Below are 22,744 nucleotides of genomic sequence, written 5' to 3'. Positions count from 1 at the left end.
AGTAGTTCTGGGAGCCAGCATCCCACAGCAGAGAGGAGCCATCTCTGTCTCCAAGATCTCACCGCCAGCGAGGTACGATTCACTGAGTAGAGCACAGATGTGTATTGTTTGGCTTCGGGAGCAGTGCAAAGCACTCTGTTTGTCACAGAGACGGCTACTCTGTTTGTCTTGAAGATCTCACAGGCAACATTCACTGACTAAAGGCCTTCACAGAAGCCTGGTAGAAGCCCGCTCAGCCTCCCCTAATCCATTGTTGTGTTGCTTTAGAGTCTGCTGATTGTGTAGTGTTTCAGTTTAAATGCAGTAGCAGTATTTAGGATATCAGTAGAATGCATGTTGTGTATGTGTTGTATGGTGTAGTATTTGGGTTCAGGAGCAGTGTATTTGTTTTTAGATTAGATTAAACTTTATTGTCATTGAACAAGTACAAATACAGTACAACAAAAGTGCAGTTTAGCGTCTGACCAGAAGTACAAATAAAAGAGTACAAAAAAATGTACAAGTGAAACAATTAAATACAATGTATATAATTAAGTGGGATGTACAAATGTGCTATGAAGGCAAATGGCAAGTCTAAATGGCAAGTCTAAATGTGCAATGAAGGCAAATGGCAAGTCTAAATGTGCAATGAAGGCAAATGGCAAGTCTAAATGTGCAATGAAGGCAAATGGCAAGTCTAAATGTGCTATGAAGGCAAATGGCAAGTCTAAATGGCAAGTCTAAATGTGCAATGAAGGCAAATGGCAAGTCTAAATGTGCAATGAAGGCAAATGGCAAGTCTAAATGTGCAATGAAGGCAAATGGCAAGTCTAAATGTGCAATGAAGGCAAATGGCAAGTCTAAATGTGCTATGAAGGCAAATGGCAAGTCTAAATGGCAAGTCTAAATGTGCAATGAAGGCAAATGGCAAGTCTAAATGTGCAATGAAGGCAAATGGCAAGTGCAAGGAGGCATGGAACTGAAATGCAGGGAGAGCAGCAATGAGGTTACCGAGGTAGTCATGTACATGTACAACTGAATAATGTACTTAATCAGATTTTGCAAAGTAATGTCAGAGTCCAGTAGTACCGTGAAGAGTGTAAAGAGAGTAGTGCAACAAGGTCCCTGAGAGGCAGTACAAAGTGGTGGGCGGGTGGATATGGCTAGTGGCGTGTCACAGAGTTCAGCAGGGTTACAGTAGCTGGGAAGAAACTGTTCTGGAGCCTGCTAGTACAGGAAAGTATTTATTACTTTCCCCATTAGTTCCTGCCAAGACAGCAGCTACTCTTCCTGGGTTTATTATGGACCCTCATTAGTTCCTGCCAAGACAGCAGCTACTCTTCCTGGGGTTTATTATGGATCCCCATTAGTTCCTGCCAAGGCAGCAGCTACTCTTCCTGGGTTTATTATGGACCCTCATTAGTTCCTGCCAAGACAGCAGCTACTCTTCAAGGGATTTATTATAGATCCCCATTAGTTCCTGCCAAGGCAGCAGCTACTCTTCCTGGGGTTTGTTATGGATCTCCATTAGTTCCTGCCAAGATAGCAGCTACTCTTCCTGGGGTTTATTATGGATCCCCATTAGTTCCTGCCAAGACAGCAGCTACTCTTCCTGGGGTTTATTATGGATCCCCATTAGTTCCTGCCAAGACAGCAGCTACTCTTCCTGGGGTTTATTATGGATCCCCATTAGTTCCTGCCAAGACAGCAGCTACTCTTCCTGGGGTTTATTATGGATCCCCATTAGTTCCTGCCAAGACAGCAGCTACTCTTCCTGGGGTTTATTATGGATCCCCATTAGTTCCTGCCAAGGCAGCAGCTACTCTTCCTGGGGTTTATTATGGATCCCCATTAGTTCCTGCCAAGGCAGCAGCTACTCTTCCTGGGGTTTGTTATGGATCCCCATTAGTTCCTGCCAAGACAGCAGCTACTCTTCCTGGGGTTTATTATGGATCCCCATTAGTTCCTGCCAAGACAGCAGCTACTCTTCCTGGGGTTTATTATGGATCCCCATTAGTCCCTGCCAAGACAGCAGCCACTCTTCCTGGTGTCTGGCAAAATTAAGGCAGTTCCACTAACTCACTGCTAGCCTGGGAGTCTGGGCTGCATCATGTTAGCTCCACTAACTCACTGCTAGCCTGTACTGGGAGTCTGGGCTGCATCATGTTAGCTCCACTAACTCACTGCTAGCCTGTACTGGGAGTCTGGGCTGCATCATGTTAGCTCCACTAACTCACTGCTAGCCTGGGAGTCTGGGTTGCATCATGTTAGCTCCACTAACTCACTGCTAGCCTGGGAGTCTGGGTTGCATCATGTTAGCTCCACTAACTCACTGCTATCCTGGGAGTCTGGGCTGCATCATGTTAGCTCCACTAACTCACTGCTAGTCTGTAGTCTGGGGAGTCACTGCTAGCCTGTCTGCTAGGCTTCATCATGTTAGCTCCACTAACTCACTGCTAGCCTGTACTGGGAGTCTGGGCTTCATCATGTTAGCTCCACTAACTCACTGCTAGCCTGTACTGGGAGTCTGGGCTTCATCATGTTAGCTCCACTAACTCACTGCTAGTCACTGGGAGTCTGGGCTTCATCATGTTAGCTCCACTAACTCACTGCTAGCCTGTACTGGGAGTCTGGGCTTCATCATGTTAGCTCCACTAACTCACTGCTAGCCTGTACTGGGAGTCTGGGCTTCATCATGTTAGCTCCACTAACTCACTGCTAGCCTGTACTGGGAGTCTGGGCTTCATCATGTTAGCTCCACTAACTCACTGCTAGTCTAGGAGTCTGGGCTTCATCATGTTAGCTCCACTAACTCACTGCTAGCCTGTACTGGGAGTCTGGGCTTCATCATCTTAGCTCCACTAACTCACTGCTAGCCTGTACTGGGAGTCTGGGCTTCATCATGTTAGCTCCACTAACTCACTGCTAGCCTGTACTGGGAGTCTGGGCTGCATCATGTTAGCTCCACTAACTCACTGCTAGGCTGGGAGTCTGGGTTGCATCATGTTAGCTCCACTAACTCACTGCTAGCCTGGGAGTCTGGGTTGCATCATGTTAGCTCCACTAACTCCCTGCTATCCTGGGAGTCTGGGCTGCATCATGTTAGCTCCACTAACTCACTGCTAGTCTAGGAGTCTGGGCTTCATCATGTTAGCTCCACTAACTCACTGCTAGCCTGTACTGGGAGTCTGGGCTGCATCATGTTAGCTCCACTAACTCACTGCTAGCCTGTACTGGGAGTCTGGGCTTCATCATGTTAGCTCCACTAACTCACTGCTAGCCTGTACTGGGAGTCTGGGCTTCATCATGTTAGCTTCACTAACTCACTGCTAGCCTGTACTGGGAGTCTGGGCTTCATCATGTTAGCTCCACTAACTCACTGCTAGTCTAGGAGTCTGGGCTTCATCATGTTAGCTCCACTAACTCACTGCTAGCCTGTACTGGGAGTCTGGGCTTCATCATGTTAGCTCCACTAACTCACTGCTAGCCTGTACTGGGAGTCTGGGCTTCATCATGTTAGCTCCACTAACTCACTGCTAGCCTGTACTGGGAGTCTGGGCTTCATCATGTTAGCTCCACTAACTCACTGCTAGTCTAGGAGTCTGGGCTTCATCATGTTAGCTCCACTAACTCACTGCTAGCCTGTACTGGGAGTCTGGGCTTCATCATCTTAGCTCCACTAACTCACTGCTAGCCTGTACTGGGAGTCTGGGCTTCATCATGTTAGCTCCACTAACTCACTGCTAGCCTGTACTGGGAGTCTGGGCTTCATCATGTTAGCTCCACTAACTCACTGCTAGCCTGTACTGGGAGTCTGGGCTTCATCATGTTAGCTCCACTAACTCACTGCTAGCCTGTACTGGGAGTCTGGGCTTCATCATGTTAGCTCCACTAACTCACTGCTAGCCTGGGAGTCTGGGCTGCATCATGTTAGCTCCACTAACTCACTGCTAGCCTGGGAGTCTGGGCTGCATCATGTTAGCTCCACTAACTCACTGCTAGCCTGGGAGTCTGGGTTGCATCATGTTAGCTCCACTAACTCACTGCTAGCCTGGGAGTCTGGGCTGCATCATGTTAGCTCCACTAACTCACTGCTAGTCTAGAAGTCTGGGCTGCATCATGTTAGCTCCACTAACTCACTGCTAGCCTGGGAGTCTGGGTTGCATCATGTTAGCTCCACTAACTCACTGCTAGCCTGGGAGTCTGGGTTGCATCATGTTAGCTCCACTAACTCACTGCTAGCCTGGGAGTCTGGGTTGCATCATGTTAGCTCCACTAACTCACTGCTAGCCTGGGAGTCTGGGCTGCATCATGTTAGCTCCACTAACTCACTGCTAGTCTAGGAGTCTGGGCTTCATCATGTTAGCTCCACTAACTCACTGCTAGTCTAGGAGTCTGGGCTGCATCATGTTAGCTCCACTAACTCACTGCTAGCCTGTACTGGGAGTCTGGGCTTCATCATGTTAGCTCCACTAACTCACTGCTAGCCTGTACTGGGAGTCTGGGCTTCATCATGTTAGCTCCACTAACTCACTGCTAGCCTGTACTGGGAGTCTGGGCTTCATCATGTTAGCTCCACTAACTCACTGCTAGCCTGTACTGGGAGTCTGGGCTTCATCATGTTAGCTCCACTAACTCACTGCTAGTCTAGGAGTCTGGGCTGCATCATGTTAGCTCCACTAACTCACTGCTAGCCTGTACTGGGAGTCTGGGCTTCATCATGTTAGCTCCACTAACTCACTGCTAGTCTAGGAGTCTGGGCTTCATCATGTTAGCTCCACTAACTCACTGCTAGCCTGGGAGTCTGGGTTGCATCATGTTAGCTCCACTAACTCACTGCTAGCCTGGGAGTCTGGGTTGCATCATGTTAGCTCCACTAACTCACTGCTAGCCTGGGAGTCTGGGCTTCATCATGTTAGCTCCACTAACTCACTGCTAGTCTAGGAGTCTGGGCTTCATCATGTTAGCTCCACTAACTCACTGCTAGTCTAGGAGTCTGGGCTGCATCATGTTAGCTCCACTAACTCACTGCTAGCCTGTACTGGGAGTCTGGGCTTCATCATGTTAGCTCCACTAACTCACTGCTAGTCTAGGAGTCTGGGCTTCATCATGTTAGCTCCACTAACTCACTGCTAGCCTGTACTGGGAGTCTGGGCTTCATCATGTTAGCTCCACTAACTCACTGCTAGCCTGTACTGGGAGTCTGGGCTTCATCATGTTAGCTCCACTAACTCACTGCTAGCCTGTACTGGGAGTCTGGGCTTCATCATGTTAGCTCCACTAACTCACTGCTAGCCTGGGAGTCTGGGCTGCATCATGTTAGCTCCACTAACTCACTGCTAGCCTGGGAGTCTGGGCTGCATCATGTTAGCTCCACTAACTCACTGCTAGCCTGGGAGTCTGGGTTGCATCATGTTAGCTCCACTAACTCACTGCTAGCCTGGGAGTCTGGGCTGCATCATGTTAGCTCCACTAACTCACTGCTAGTCTAGGAGTCTGGGCTGCATCATGTTAGCTCCACTAACTCACTGCTAGCCTGGGAGTCTGGGTTGCATCATGTTAGCTCCACTAACTCACTGCTAGCCTGGGAGTCTGGGTTGCATCATGTTAGCTCCACTAACTCACTGCTAGCCTGGGAGTCTGGGTTGCATCATGTTAGCTCCACTAACTCCCTGCTAGTCTAGGAGTCTGGGCTTCATCATGTTAGCTCCACTAACTCACTGCTAGCCTGTACTGGGAGTCTGGGCTGCATCATGTTAGCTCCACTAACTCACTGCTAGCCTGTACTGGGAGTCTGGGCTTCATCATGTTAGCTCCACTAACTCACTGCTAGCCTGTACTGGGAGTCTGGGCTTCATCATGTTAGCTCCACTAACTCACTGCTAGCCTGCCTGGGAGTCTGGGCTTCATCATGTTAGCTCCACTAACTCACTGCTAGCCTGTACTGGGAGTCTGGGCTTCATCATGTTAGCTCCACTAACTCACTGCTAGCCTGTACTGGGAGTCTGGGCTTCATCATGTTAGCTCCACTAACTCACTGCTAGCCTGGGAGTCTGGGCTGCATCATGTTAGCTCCACTAACTCACTGCTAGCCTGGGAGTCTGGGCTGCATCATGTTAGCTCCACTAACTCACTGCTAGTCTAGGAGTCTGGGCTGCATCATGTTAGCTCCACTAACTCACTGCTAGTCTAGGAGTCTGGGCTTCATCATGTTAGCTCCACTAACTCACTGCTAGCCTGGGAGTCTGGGTTGCATCATGTTAGCTCCACTAACTCACTGCTAGCCTGGGAGTCTGGGTTGCATCATGTTAGCTCCACTAACTCACTGCTAGCCTGGGAGTCTGGGCTGCATCATGTTAGCTCCACTAACTCACTGCTAGTCTAGGAGTCTGGGCTTCATCATGTTAGCTCCACTAACTCACTGCTAGTCTAGGAGTCTGGGCTGCATCATGTTAGCTCCACTAACTCACTGCTAGCCTGTACTGGGAGTCTGGGCTTCATCATGTTAGCTCCACTAACTCACTGCTAGCCTGTACTGGGAGTCTGGGCTTCATCATGTTAGCTCCACTAACTCACTGCTAGCCTGTACTGGGAGTCTGGGCTTCATCATGTTAGCTCCACTAACTCACTGCTAGCCTGTACTGGGAGTCTGGGCTTCATCATGTTAGCTCCACTAACTCACTGCTAGCCTGTACTGGGAGTATGGGCTTCATCATGTTAGCTCCACTAACTCACTGCTAGGCTGGGAGTCTGGGCTGCATCATGTTAGCTCCACTAACTCACTGCTAGTCTAGGAGTCTGGGCTGCATCATGTTAGCTCCACTAACTCACTGCTAGCCTGTACTGGGAGTCTGGGCTTCATCATGTTAGCTCCACTAACTCACTGCTAGTCTAGGAGTCTGGGCTTCATCATGTTAGCTCCACTAACTCACTGCTAGCCTGGGAGTCTGGGTTGCATCATGTTAGCTCCACTAACTCACTGCTAGCCTGGGAGTCTGGGTTGCATCATGTTAGCTCCACTAACTCACTGCTAGCCTGGGAGTCTGGGCTTCATCATGTTAGCTCCACTAACTCACTGCTAGCCTGGAGTCTGGGCTTCATCATGTTAGCTCCACTAACTCACTGCTAGTCTAGGAGTCTGGGCTGCATCATGTTAGCTCCACTAACTCACTGCTAGCCTGTACTGGGAGTCTGGGCTTCATCATGTTAGCTCCACTAACTCACTGCTAGTCTAGGAGTCTGGGCTTCATCATGTTAGCTCCACTAACTCACTGCTAGCCTGTACTGGGAGTCTGGGCTTCATCATGTTAGCTCCACTAACTCACTGCTAGCCTGTACTGGGAGTCTGGGCTTCATCATGTTAGCTCCACTAACTCACTGCTAGCCTGTACTGGGAGTCTGGGCTTCATCATGTTAGCTCCACTAACTCACTGCTAGCCTGTACTGGGAGTCTGGGCTTCATCATGTTAGCTCCACTAACTCACTGCTAGCCTGTACTGGGAGTCTGGGCTTCATCATGTTAGCTCCACTAACTCACTGCTAGCCTGTACTGGGAGTCTGGGCTTCATCATGTTAGCTCCACTAACTCACTGCTAGCCTGTACTGGGAGTCTGGGCTTCATCATGTTAGCTCCACTAACTCACTGCTAGCCTGTACTGGGAGTCTGGGCTTCATCATGTTAGCTCCACTAACTCACTGCTAGCCTGGGAGTCTGGGTTGCATCATGTTAGCTCCACTAACTCACTGCTAGCCTGGGAGTCTGGGTTGCATCATGTTAGCTCCACTAACTCACTGCTATACTGGGAGTCTGGGCTGCATCATGTTAGCTCCACTAACTCACTGCTAGTCTAGGAGTCTGGGCTGCATCATGTTAGCTCCACTAACTCACTGCTAGCCTGTACTGGGAGTCTGGGCTGCATCATGTTAGCTCCACTAACTCACTGTTGTTTGTTCACCATAATGCAAAATGCTGCTTTCAAATCTGATTTCCACCAAAAACTGTATTCATTCAGTTATTCGGTCTCTCTTTCACACGTATCTCCCAAAGATGATCTATTGCCTCAGCGAACTGACTTCCTAGTGAGTCAAGATTGATGTCATTACTGGTTAATGAGTGCACACATTTAAAGCATCCTAAAACATTCTGGATAACTCACTAGCACACACTCCTATTTAAATATGCCCTCGCCTGAATTGTGGATAGGACTTGATTTACCCAGTTTATCAATAGAGGTTTACCATTCAAATAAATTAGTACCTCTTATGTAGTTAGATTGGTAAGAATTTTGGTTTAAAAAAAAAACTCTAATTGATTGTCTAACTTTTTTGTCCATTCCATGTGTAACTGTCACGATTGTCATAAGGAGCGGACCAAAATGCAGTGTGGTGTGTGTTCATGATGATTTTTAATAAAAGAAAGCACTGAACACTGAATACAAACTATAATAAACGGATAACAACCGTGAAGCTATAATACGAACCATGCTGACACAAGCAACTAACATAGACAATCACCCACAACCCACAATGACAAAACAGGGTACCTAAATATGGCTCCCAATCAGAGACAATGACTAACACCTGCCTCTGATTGAGAACCGTATCAGTCCCAAACACAGAAACAGACAAACTAGACATCCAACATAGAATGCCCACTCAGATCACACCCTGACCAAACAAAACATAGAAACATACAAAGCAAACTATGGTCAGGGTGTGACAGTAACTATGTGTTGTCTGTGTCGCACAGCTTTGCTTTATCTTGGCCAGGTCGCAGTTGTAAATGAGAACTAGTTCTCAACTGGCCTACCTGGTTAAATAAAGGTGAAATAGAAAATAGAAATATATATATTTTTTTTAAGTATGATTGCATAATTTATTAATTAATGCTTACATTGCTGTACATTCTTACATTTATGTATATATAAAGCTAATGTAATGATATTGTAACTCAGAAGAAGCTCAGCGATTGAACAGAGCAGCAGATACGTTCATCTGTCTGGATCAAGTGCCATTCTGGGGCTTCTTTCATTTTTGGGGGGGGATATGCCTTTGTTCTGGTATCGTTTTAGTCTTGAGTATCGTGATGGTATCGAGTATTGTGGTACTTAAACCTGGTATCGGTATCGAAGTCCAAATTCTGGTATCGTGATAACACTGGGCAGTGTTGTGTTTGATATTTGAGTTCAGATACGGTATCAAAAGATTCTCAATGGGGTTTTATTGGCAAGAGGACATGGATAGGGAGTTGGGTTTGTGACTGTGTGTGTGTGGGGGGGGGGGTGCTTTTGGCTTAGGACACCACTCCCCCTTCTCAGTCAAAGCCCTGGTTCACATTAGGAATGTGACAAATCGAGAGAGAAAAATCACGTTGAAACTGGCTTTTAGGGTGGGGGGGGGTTAAAACGTCAAATCCTATTGTGTGTTATGACTGCTAAGGGGAAAGGAGGTTTTACCGCAGTCGTACAGTAGGACAGGGGTCCTCATCCTTTTCTTGCCCAGGACCCCTTGCCTGGCATACCGACAACCCAGGGTCCTACTGTAGTCAGAATTGCGTGTTGATTAGCCTAGGGGACATGTCTCATGTTAACAAAAGCCTGCTCACCAAATTTAAGATCACTAATGTGCCAAATGTGGGAATCTACTGGTTAAAAAAGTCTTATAGCTTTCTAATGACTGTATGTCACAACTCCCATTATAAAAGGGGATAGCGCCCTGTTGAAACGAGAGTAAAACCTTGATAAAACAGTGATATTTGAGGAGAGAGATGCACGACTCCTAGCTCAAATTTGGCGCTTGCCGTAACCAACATTTAGCAAATGACCTCGCAACGTAAGTAGGCCATTGACAATGGCTGTATATAATGAAATGGAGTCATTTCTGTAATCAGCACTTGATTATTACTTTTTAAAATTTTTATTGTTAACAATGATGACATGTGGAACGCTTCATATCTGTGGAAAATAATTTGAATGATGCTGTGTATCTCTTCTCACTAACGTTATGGTAATGTTGTGTTAGGCAGGCCTATTTTATAAAAGAAACCAAACATCCCTTTATGATGGGGATCGGGGCTTGTTAGTGTTAGTTTTGTGATAACTGCACTGTGATTTATATTTTGTGAAGGGAAAAAAAAAACTTGTTTTTCATTTAGGGATTTTTTTTCTTAACGTGAAGGATTACATTTCGTACCCCTAGTTCACATCTGTAGTAATGTACAAATAGCTATTCACTAACTTTCTCAAAAACTCTCTTTATTTTTCTTTATTTTCATTCATTTTCTCCACTCCTTTTGTTCTCCATCTGTGCCTGCGGACAGCAGAGTGTGAATCGTTACCTGTGTCCTCCCACTGAACGGGCTGACTAGGCGTGAGAGTGATTTGGCTGGCTGCCGCCTGCTGAGAGAGAGAGTGTGTGTGTGTGTGTGTGTGTGTGTGTGTGTGGGGGGGACTGGGTATCTCTGGGGGCTCCTGTGATGACGCACGTGGTGACGGTGGGGAATGCAGAGGGTGGGCGGAGGGAGGGAGGGGTGCAGCCAACTCGCAGAGCTCTTTGTTTCAGTTTTCTGCACTCCTCTTGTCCCCCTCTCCTCTTGTCTACCTCTCCTCTTGTCCTCCTCTCCTCTTGTCCTCCTCTCCTCTTGTCTACCTCTCCTCTTGTCCTCCTCTCCTCTCGTCCTCCTCTCCTCTTGTCCTCCTCTCCTCTTGTCTACCTCTCCTCTTGTCCTCCTCTCCTCTTGTCCTCCTCTCCTCTTGTCCCCCTCTCATCTTGTCCCCCTTCCTCTTGTCCTCCTCTCCTCTTGTCCTCCTCTCCTCTTGTCCTCCTCTCCTCTTGTCCCCCTCTCCTCTCGTCCTCCCTCTCCTCTTGTCCCCCTCTCCTCGCGTCCTCCTCTCCTCTTGTCCCCCTCTCCTCTTGTCCCCCTCTCCTCTTGTCCCCCTCTCCTCTTGTCCCCCTCTCCTCTTGTCCCCCTCTCCTCTTGTCTCCCTCTCCTCTTGTCTCCCTCTCCTCTTGTCCTCCTCTCCTCTTATCTCCCTTTCTTCTTGTCCCCCTTCCTCTCGTCCTCCTCTCGTCCTTCTCTCCTCTTGTCCCCCTCCCTCTCGTCCCCCTCTCCTCTTGTCTCCCTGTCTTCTTGTCCCCCTTCTTCTCGTCCTCTCCTCGTGTCCCCTCTCCTCTCGTCCCCCTCTCCTCTCGTCCCTCTCTCCTCTTGTCCTCCTCTCCTCTTGTCCTCCTCTCCTCTTGTCCCCCTCTCATCTTGCCCCCTCTCCTCTTGTCCCCCTCTCATCTCGTCCCCCTCTCCTCTTGTCCCCCTCTCCTCTTGTCCCCCTCTCCTCTTGCCCTCCTCTCCTCTTGTCCCCCTCTCCTCTTGTCCCCCTCTCCTCTTGTCCCCCTCTCCCCCTCTCCTCTCCTCTCGTCCTCCTCTCCTCTCATCCTCCTCTCCTCTCATCCTCCTCTCCTCTTGTCCCCTTCTCCTCTGATTTCACTGTGGGTACAGTCTGGTTCAGCACTGCTGTAGGGGTGTGGTCCTGCTGTAGGGGTGTGGTCCTGCTGTAGGGGTGTGATTCTGCTGTAGGGGTGTGGTCCTGCTGTAGGGGCGTGGTCCTGCTGTAGGGGCGTGGAGCTGCTGTAGGGGCGTGGAGCTGCTGTAGGGGCGTGGTCCTGCTGTAGGGGCGTGGTTCTGCTGTAGGGGTGTGGAGCTGCTGTAGGGGTGTGGAGCTGCTGTAGGGGTGTGGTCCTGCTGTAGGGGTGTGGTCCTGCTGTAGGGGTGTGGTCCTGCTGTAGGGGTGTGGTCCTGCTGTAGGGGCGTGGTCCTGCTGTAGGGGCGGGGCGTGGTCCTGCTGTAGGGGCGTGGTCCTGCTGTAGGGGCGTGGTGCTGCTGTAGGGGCGTGGAGCTGCTGTAGGGGCGTGGTCCTGCTGTAGGGCGTGGTCCTGCTGTAGGGGTGTGGTGTACCCCTTTCCTTCTAAAACAGCCTACCTCTCTAGTGTGTATTTGGCAAGAGATGGAGAGACTGGAGTTGATTTAGGGGCTCCGAGTCCTCTGTGACGCAGGGAGGCTGTGGAACATGTAAAGGTGTGAGGATGGGAACACCCACACCCTTAGTCTCTCTCTCTCTCTCTCCCCCTCTCTCTCTCTCTCTCTCCCTCTCCCTCTCCCTCTCTCCTCTCTCTCCCCTCTCTCTCCTCTCTCTCCCCTCTCTCCTCTCTCTCCTCTCTCCTCTCTCTCCCCTCTCTCCTCTCTCCCCCTCTCTCTCTCTCTCTCTCTCTCTCTCTCTCTCTCTCTCTCTCTCTCTCCCTCCCTCCCTCCCTCTCTCTCTCTCTCTCTCTCTCTCTCTCTTTCTCTGTCCCGCTCTCTCTCCCCCTCTCTCTCCCTCTCTCTCTCTTTCTCTGTCCCTCTCCCCCCTCTCTCCCCTCTCTCTCCCCCTCTCTCTCCCCTCCCCCTCTCTCTCTCTCTCTCTCTCTCTCTCCCCTCTCTCTCTCTCTCTCTCTCTCCCCTCTCCCTCTTTCTCTCCCCCCTCTCTCTCTCTCTCTCTCTCTCCCCCTCTCTCCCCCTCTCTCTCTCTCTGTGTGTTAGCTATGGTGTGATTACACACACACATCAGTCAGTCAGTCAGGTTTAGTCCCTGTGGTCTAGGCCGTGGTACTTCTGGAAATGTACTCGATGTTCAGAGGAAGGTGTTAACATGTGCTGCTGGCTCAATGAGACTCTTTGTCCATCTCTCCCTCTGTCCCTCCTCTCTCACCCCACATCTCTCTCCCTCTTTTTCTCAGACCACTTGCTCTGACAAAGCCCATCCTCTGACTACATGTTTTGTGTCTTTCTCCGTGTGTGTGTGTGTGTGTGTGTGTGTGGTGCATGCACATGTGTTGTCCTGCAGCCTGCCTGATGTGTGGGTGAACGAGACGGAGCGTTCTCAGCTGAACACCAAAGTGGTTCACTTATCCCAGCTACCACAGGACTTGCTGCTAGACCCCAACATCTACAGGTCAGTGAGTGTGTGTGTGTGTGTGTTTCTTTGTGTGTGTGTTTCTTTGTGTGTGTGTGTGTGTGTGTGTGTGTGTGTGTGTGTGTGTGTGTGTGTGTGTGTGTGTGTGTGTGTGTGTGTGTGTGTGTGTGTGTGTTTGTATGTGACTGAATCACCAGTCTACAGGAAAAACATGGACTGAGAAGGGGAACAGACGCTGTCTAGGCCTGTCTTCTCTAACTAGGCCTGTCTTCTCTAACTAGGCCTGTCTTCTCTAACTAGGCCTGTCTTCTCTAACTAGGCCTGTCTTCTCTAACTAGGCCTGTCTTCTCTAACTAGGCCTGTCTTCTCTTGTCTAAATCAAATCAAATTTTATTTGTCACATACACATGGTCAGCAGATGTTAATGCGAGTGTAGCGAAATGCTTGTGCTTCTAGTTCCGACAATGCAGTAATAACCAACAAGTAATCTAGCTAACAATTCCAAAACTACTACCTTATAGACACAAGTGTAAGGGGATAAAGAATATGTACATAAAGATATATGAATGAGTGATGGTACAGAGCGGCATAGGCAAGATACAGTAGATGGTATTGAGTACAGTATATACATATGAGATGAGTATGTAAACAAAGTGGCATAGTTAAAGTGGCTAGTGATACATGTATTACATAAGGATGCAGTAGATGATATAGAGTACAGTATATACATATACATATGAGATGAATAATGTAGGGTATGTAAACATTATATTAGGTAGCATTGTTTAAAGTGGCTAGTGATATATTTTACATCATTTCCCATCAATTCCCATTATTAAAGTGGCTGGAGTTGAGTCAGTGTGTTGGCAGCAGCCACTCAATGTTAGTGGTGGCTGTTTAACAGTCTGATGGGCTTGAGATAGAAGCTGTTTTTCAGTCTCTCGGTCCCAGCTTGTACTGACCTCGCCTTCTGGATGATAGCGGGGTGAACAGGCAGTGGCTCGGGTGGTTGTTGTCCTTGATGATCTTTATGGCCTTCCTGTGACATCGGGTGGTGTAGGTGTCCTGGAGGGCAGGTAGTTTGCCACCTGTCTTCTCTTGTCTAGACCTGTCTTCTCTTTATCTAGTGTGTCAAATCGGAGGGCATGCTGTCCGGTCCTCTGGCAGTCTCTATGGGGGTGCCACAGGGTTCAATTCTCGGGCCGACTCTTTTCTCTGTATATATCAATGACGTTGCTCTTGCTGCGGGCGATTCCCTGATCCACCTCTACGCAGACGACACCATTCTATATACTTTCGGCCCGTCATTGGACACTGTGCTATCTAACCTCCAAACAAGCTTCAATGCCATACAACACTCCTTCCGTGGCCTCCAACGCTAGTAAAACCAAATGCATGCTTTTCAACCGATCGCTGCCTGCACCCGCATGCCCAACTAGCATCACCACCCTGGATGGTTCCGACCTTGAATATGTGGACATCTATAAGTACCTAGGTGTCTGGCTAGACTGCAAACTCTCCTTCCAGACTCATATCAAACATCTCCCATCGAAATCAAATCAAGAGTCAGCTTTCTATTCCGCAACAAAGCCTCCTTCACTCACGCCGCCAAACTTACCCTAGTAAAACTGACTATCCTTCCGATCCTCGACTTCGGCGATGTCATCTACAAAATGGCTTCCAACACTCTACTCAGCAAACTGGATGCAGTCTATCACAGTGCCATCCGTTTTGTCACTAAAGCACCTTATACCACCCACCACTGCGACCTGTATGCTCTGGTCGGCTGGCCCTCGTTACATATTCGTCGCCAGACCCACTGGCTCCAGGTCATCTACAAGTCCATGCTAGGTAAAGCTCCGCCTTATCTCAGCTCACTGGTCACGATGGCAACACCCATCCGTAGCACGCGCTCCAGCAGGTGTATCTCACTGATCATCCCTAAAGCCAACACCTCATTTGGCCGCCTTTCGTTCCAGTACTCTGCTGCCTGTGACTGGAACGAATTGCAAAAATCGCTGAAGTTGGAGACTTTTATCTCCCTCACCAACTTCAAACATCAGCTATCTGAGCAGCTAACCGATCGCTGCTGCTGTACATAGTCTATTGGTAAATAGCCCACCCATTTTCACCTACCTCATCCCCATACTGTTTTTATTTATTTACTTGCTCTTTTGCACACCAATATCTCTACCTGTACATGACCATCTGATCATTTATCACTCCAGTGTTAATCTGCAAAATTGTAATTATTCGCCTACCTCCTCATGCCTTTTGCACACAATGTATATAGACTCCCCCCTTTGTTTTCTACTGTGTTATTGACTTGTTAATTGTTTATTCCATGTGTAACTCTGTGTTGTCTGCTCACACTGCTATGCTTTATCTTGGCCAGGTCGCAGTTGCAAATGAGAACTTGTTCTCAACTGGCCTACCTGGTTAAATAAAGGTGAAATAAAATCTAGACCTGTCTTCTCTTGTCTAGACCTGTCTTCTCTCATCATGACCTGTCTTCTCTTGTCTAGACCTGACTTCTCTAACTAGACCTGTATTCTCTAGCTAGATATTAGATGAAAACTTTGAGTGGCCACAGAAAGCCCCCTGTCCCGACTCTGTGCCATCTCTCTGCACAGTCCTTCTCCCCACCAGGTGGCGCCATCCCTTGACTTCCATCTAGAAACCCAGGACAGGAAGCTGCCATTTCTCTTGCGAGATAGATGTGTGTTCTCTGTATGTGACGAGGCAGGTGTCCTACGCTGCCCCAACCTGCTCTGATCCTAGTGGCTATGACTAAAATGTTAAAGCTGGAGAGGAATCAGAGGAGGCTGGTGGGAGGGAACCTTCTGAGGATGGGCTCTTTGTAATGACTGTTATGGAATTAATGGAACATGTGGTTTCCATATGTGTCATGTGTTTGATACTGTTCCGTTTATTCCCTTCCAGACTTTACAACGAGCCCTTCCTCCTATAGCTCCTCCCACCAGCCTCCACTGAGAGGAGTATAAGGTGGTGTGTTAGACTCTTGTCATCAGGACTAGGGAAAATATTCACCATTAAATTGCATGGCCAAGTAACCTTGGCGAAGACCGGATGGCACTATAGCCCCTCAGAGTGACAGGTTAGCAGCTTGATCCTCCTCATACTATCCCTATTACAATCTTCTCAGCACTGTACAGGGCAGGCCTATCCTTCACTTCACTGTCCTCACATATACACGGCAAGGGGGAAAATCAGGTTACTGTAGGTTAATGACCTGCTGTATAAAAGACTGAAAATGAATACCGAAAGAGGAACAACGTGTCTATAATAAGAGCAACGGAAGCTCCTGTACCTGGCTGGCTGGTCAGGGCTAGATGAGTTTAGGCAGGGAGGGGCTCGAAAGAAAAAAATAATGTTGGCCAATGGGTGTCTCCACAGCCGGGCCAATGGGTGTCTCCACAGCTGGGCCAATGGGTGTCTCCACAGCCGGGCCAATGGGTGTCTCCACAGCCGGGCCAATGGGTGTCTCCACAGCCGGGCCAATGGGTGTCTCCAAAGCCGGCCAATGGGTGTCTCCACAGCCGGGCCAATGGGTGTCTCCAAAGCCGGCCAATGGGTGTCTCCACAGCCGGGCCAATGGATGTCAAGATTTCAAGGAACTGTACACACACATATATATATATATATATATATATATATATATATATATTACAGTTGAAGTCGGAAGTTTACATACACCATAGCCAAATACATTTATACTCAGTTTTTTCACAATTCCTGACATTTAATCCTAGTAAAATGTCCCTGTTTTAGGTCAGTTAGGATCACCACTTTATTTTAAGAATGTGAAATGTCAGAATAATAGTAGAGAGAATGATTTATTTCAGCTTTAATTTCTTTCATCACATTCTCAGTGGGTCAGAAGTTTATATACACTCAATTAGCAGCATTGCCTTTAAATTGTTTAACTTGGGTCAAATGTTTTGGGTAGCCTTCCACAAGCTTCCCACAATTAGTTGGGTGAATTTTGGCCCATTCCTTCTGACAGAGCTGGTGTAACTGAGTCAGGTTTGTAGGCCTCCTTGCTCGCACACACTTTTCAGTTCTGCCCACAAAGGTTCTATAGGATTGAGGTTAGGTCTTTGTGATGGCCATTCCAATACCTTGACTTTGTTGTCATTAAGCCATTTTGCCACAACTTTGGAAGTATGTTTGGGGTCATTGTCCATTTGGAAGACCCATTTGCGACCAAGCTTTAACTTCCTGACTGATGTTTTGAGATGTTGGTTCAATATATCCACATATTTTTCCTGCCTCATGATGCCATCTATTTTGTGAAGTGCACCGGTCCCTCCTGCAGCAAAGCACCCCCACAACATGATGCTGCCACCCCCGTGCTTCACGGTTGGGATGGTGTTCTTTGGCTTGCAAGCCTCCCCCTTTTCCTCCAAACATAACGATGGTCATTATGGTCAAACAGTTATAATTTTGTTTCCTCAGGCCAGTGGAAATTTCTCCAAAAAGTATGATCTTTGTCCCCATGTGCAGTTGCAGACCGTAGTCTGGCTTTTTTATAGCGGTTTTAGAGCAGTGGCTTCTTCCTTGCTGACCGGCCTTTCAGGTTTTAGGACTCATTTTACTGTGAATATAGATACTTTTGTACCTGTTTCCTCCAGCATCTTCACAATGTCCTTTGCTGTTGTTCTGGGATTGATTTGCACTTTTCGCACCAAAGTACGTTCATCTCTAGGAGACAGAATACGTCTCCTTCCTGAGCGGTATGACGGCTGTGTGGTCCCATGGTGTTTATACTTGCATACTATTGTTTGTACAGATGAATGTGGTACCTTCAGGTGTTTGGAAATTGCTCCCAAGGATGAACTAGACTTACGGAGGTCTCCAATTTTTTTTCTGAGGTCTTGGCTGATTTCTTTTGATTTCCCCATGATGTCAAGCAAAGAGGCACTGAGTTTGAAGTTAGGCCTTGAAATACATCCACAGATACACCTCCAATTGACTCAAATGATGTCAATTAGCCTATCAGAAGCTTCTAAAGCCATGACATAATTTTCTGGAGTTTTCCAAGCTGTTTAAAGGCACAGTCAACTTAGTGTATGTAAACTTCTGACCCACTGGAATTGTGACACAGTGAATTATAAGTGAAATAATCTGTCTGTAAACAATTGTTGGAAAAATTACTTATGTCATGCACAAAGTAGATGTCCTAACCGATTTGCCAAAACTATAGTTTGTTAACAAGACATTTGTGGAGTGGTTGAAAAACAAGTTTTAATGACTCCAACCTAAGTGTATGTAAACTTCCGACTTCAACTCTATTAGTATAAAATAATATAAATGTATATATCAGAAGTTTGGGGTCAAATGCTGTTGTTTTCCATGAAAACATACATGAACTGAGTTGCAAAATGAATAGGAAAAATAGTCAAGACAGTTGACAAAGTCATAAGTAATGATTTTTAATTGAAATTATAATTGTGTCCTTTGCTTTCATCAAATAATCCTCCATTTGAAGCAAGTACAGTCTTGCGGAACTTTGGCGTTCTAGGTGTCAATTTGGTAAGGTAATCTGAAGAGATTTCACCCCATGCTTCCTGAAGCACCTCCCACAAATTGGATTGGTTTGATGGGCATTTCTTACGTATCATACGGACAGTCTGCTCCCACAACAGATCAATAGAGTTGAGATCTGGTGACTGTGCTGGTCACTCCAATATAGACAGAATACCAGCTGACTGCTTCTTCCCTAGTTCTTGCATAGTTTGGAGCTGTGCTTTGGGTCATTTTCCTGTTGTAGGAGGAAATTGCCTCCAATTCAGCATCATCCACAGGGTATGGCATGGTGTTGCAAAATGGAGTGATAGCCTTCCTTCTTCAAGATCCCTTTGACCCTGTACAACTCTCCCACTTTACTACCATCAAAGCACCCCCAGACCATCACATTGCCTCCACCATGCTTCACAGATGATGTCACTCTTCCAGCTTCTTTTGCATTTTTTCTGCGTCTCACGAATGTTCTTTGTGCTCCGAACATCTCAAAATTAGATTCGTCTGTCCATAACACTTTTTCCAATCTTCCTCTGTCCAGTGTCTGTGTTCTGTTGCCCATCTTTTATTTTTATTGTCCAGTCTGAGATATGTATTTTCCTTTGAAACTCTGCCTAGAAGGTCAGCATCCCGGAGTCACCTCTTCACTGTTGACGTTGAGACTGGTGTTTTGTGGGTACTATTTAATGAAACTGCCAGTTGCCAAGAGTAAAGCTGTCCTCAAGTCAAATGGTGGCTACATTGAAGAATCTCAAATATAAAATATGTTTTCATTTGTTTAACACTTTTTTGGTTACTACATGATTCCATATGTGTTATTTCATAGTTTTGATGTCTTCACTATTATTCTATAATATAGAAAATAGTTTTAAAAAATAAAGAAAAACCCTTGAATGAGTAGGTGTGTCCAAACGTTTGACTGGTACTGTATATATGACTGGTACTGTGTACACACACACACACACCCTGTCTTCACACATGCTCTGTTTCATGTCTCCTCAGACCGTTACCACAGAAGCGGCTGAAGCGGAGGTAAGCATGACATATTAAAGAGCTGATCCTGTCAATGTCCCTACAGTCTGCCATACCGGAGAGGTCATGTTTACAATGTCACACCTTTTTCCCCAGTCTGTAAGGATTCCTCTGTAGCTGTAGGGTTAGGATTCCTCTGTAGCTGTAGGGTTAGGATTCCTCTGTAGCTGTAGGGTTAGGATTCCTCTGTAGCTGTAGGGTTAGGATTCCTCTGTAGCTGTAGGGTTAGGGTTAGGATTCCTCTGTAGCTGTAGGGTTAGGGTCAGGATTCCTCTGTAGCTGTAGGGTTAGGGTCAGGATTCCTCTGTAGCTGTAGGGTCAGGATTCCTCTGTAGCTGTAGGGTCAGGATTCCTCTGTAGCTGTAGGGTCAGGATTCCTCTGTAGCTGTAGGGTTAGGATTCCTCTGTAGCTGTAGGGTTAGGATTCCTCTGTAGCTGTAGGGTCAGGATTCCTCTGTAGCTGTAGGGTCAGGATTCCTCTGTAGCTGTAGGGTTAGGGTCAGGATTCCTCTGTAGCTGTAGGGTTATTCCTCTGTAGCTGTAGGGTTAGGGGATTCCTCTGTAGCTGTAGGGTTAGGATTCCTCTGTAGCTGTAGGGTTAGGGTCAGGATTCCTCTGTAGCTGTAGGGTTAGGATTCCTCTGTAGCTGTAGGGTTAGGGTCAGGATTCCTCTGTAGCTGTAGGGTCAGGATTCCTCTGTAGCTGATTCCTCTGTAGCTGTAGGGTCAGGATTCCTCTGTAGCTGTAGGGTCAGGATTCCTCTGTAGCTGTAGGGTCAGGATTCCTCTGTAGCTGTAGGGTCAGGATTCCTCTGTAGCTGTAGGGTCAGGATTCCTCTGTAGCTGTAGGGTCAGGATTCCTCTGTAGCTGTAGGATCAGGATTCCTCTGTAGCTGTAGGGTCAGGATTCCTCTGTAGCTGTAGGGTCAGGATTCCTCTGTAGCTGTAGGGTCAGGATTCCTCTGTAGCTGTAGGGTCAGGATTCCTCTGTAGCTGTAGGGTCAGGATTCCTCTGTAGCTGTAGGGTCAGGATTCCTCTGTAGCTGTAGGGTCAGGATTCCTCTGTAGCTGTAGGGTCAGGATTCCTCTGTAGCTGTAGGGTCAGGATTCCTCTGTAGCTGTAGGATCAGGATTCCTCTGTAGCTGTAGGGTCAGGATTCCTCTGTAGCTGTAGGGTCAGGATTCCTCTGTAGCTGTAGGGTCAGGATTCCTCTGTAGCTGTAGGGTCAGGATTCCTCTGTAGCTGTAGGGTCAGGATTCCTCTGTAGCTGTAGGGTTAGGATTCATCTGTAGCTGTAGGGTTAGGGTTCCTCTATGGATAAAGGACTAATGAAGGGAACCCCTGCTCTTAGGATGTCTACCTCTTCATCTGTCATTCCTTGAAAGGAGGAGAGGAGAAGGGACCTTGGATAGAGAACATTCCTCTTTGTGTTCTAAACCCACAGCTGCATCAGTCTGCAGTGAAAGTGGGTTAACCATTTTTAAATGGTTCGGTTATTTAAATGTGTTTGTTACATTAAATTGCTAAAATTGAAAAGGAAAACATGTATCGAGGATTTTTACTACTAAAACTAAATTAATGGTTTGGTTTTTATACACAACTGCGTAAAGACATACTTTCTATTCAATTAAACTAATATACAGAATTTATTGTAGACATTGTTCATCTTGTAAATATTTTTTGCAGACTTTTAACCTGTTTTTTATACCATGAAATACCGTACTTACATTTTTTGGGGGAAATGTATAATAATTGCTCGTGAAAGCATTCACTATGGAAATGAAATTATGGCAAATAAAATCATCTTCATCAGTTCATCAGTTGATATGATGATATGTCATTATCCACATTATTGGAGTCATTATCAACATGTTAACATCAGTATTGGAGTCATTATCCACATTATACCAACATCATCATTATTGGAGTCATTATCAACATTAAATCATCATTATCCACATTACATCACCATTATTGGAGTCATTGTTATTGGAGTCATAGTCGTTGACTCCAATAATGGTGATGTAATGTGGATAATGACTCCAATAATGATGATTTAATGTTGATAATGACTCCAATAATGATGATGTTGGTATAATGTGGATAATGACTCCAATACTGATGTTAGAATGTTGATAATGACTCCAATAATGTGGATAATGACAATAATTGTGATGATAATATAATGTGGATAATGACTCTAATAATGATGATATGATGACAATGACTCCAATAATAATGATGTAATGTGGATAATGGCTCCAATAATGATGATATAATGTGGATAATGACTCCAATACTGATGATATAATATGGATAACGACTCCAATAATATGTTATAATGTGGATAATGACTCCAATAATATGTTATAAGGTGGATGATGACTCCAATACTGATGATATAATGTGGATAATGACTCCAATACTGATGATATAATATGGATAATGACTCCAATAATGATGATGATATAATGTGGATAATGACTCCAATACTGATGATATAATGTGATGACTCCAATAATATGTTATAAGGTGGATGATGACTCCAATACTGATGATATGTGGGTAATGACTCCAATACTGATGATATAATGTGGATAATGACTCCAATACTGATGATATAATGTGGGTAATGACTCCAATACTGATGATATAATGTGGATAATGACTCCAATACTGATGATATAATGTGGGTAATGACTCCTATAATGATGATATAATGTTGATAATGACTTCAATAATGTCTCCATTAATGATGATATGTTGATAGCAACTCCAATAATGATTATATAATGTCAATATTGACTCAAATAGTGATGATGATATAATGTAGATAATGACGCCAATATTGATGATAATGTGGCTAATGATTCCAATAGTGCCTCCAATAACGATGATGCTGTGGATAATGACCAATAATGATTATATAAGGTGGATAATGACTCCAATAATGATGATATGATGTCAATAATGACTCCAACAACGATTATATGATGTTGATAATGACTCCAATAACGACTTCAATAATGTGATCGAGGCTCCAATAATGGTGATATGATGTTGTTAATGTATCCAACAATGATGATATGATGCTGATAATGATTCCAATAATGACTCCAATAATGATTATATGATGTCAATAGTGACTCCAACGATGATGATAACAACTCCAATAATGTTGTTAATGACTCCAATAATGATGATATAATGTTGATAATGGTGATGATGTTGATGACTATTCTTTAAGC

At 46.1% G+C, this 22,744-nt stretch overlaps 1 pseudogene; it reads left to right on the top strand.

The window, feature by feature from the left end:
* The window catches only part of LOC112235817, a 69,199-nt pseudogene extending 48,174 nt beyond the window's left edge, over window positions 1-21,025 (top strand).
* The last annotated feature ends 1,719 nt before the right edge of the window (window positions 21,026-22,744 follow it).

This window comes from Oncorhynchus tshawytscha, linkage group LG19 (assembly GCF_018296145.1).
Source record: "Oncorhynchus tshawytscha isolate Ot180627B linkage group LG19, Otsh_v2.0, whole genome shotgun sequence".
Lineage (NCBI taxonomy): Eukaryota > Metazoa > Chordata > Actinopteri > Salmoniformes > Salmonidae > Oncorhynchus > Oncorhynchus tshawytscha.
The sequence above is the reverse complement of the archived record's forward strand: the minus strand, read 5'-3'. Positions and strand labels throughout refer to the sequence as shown.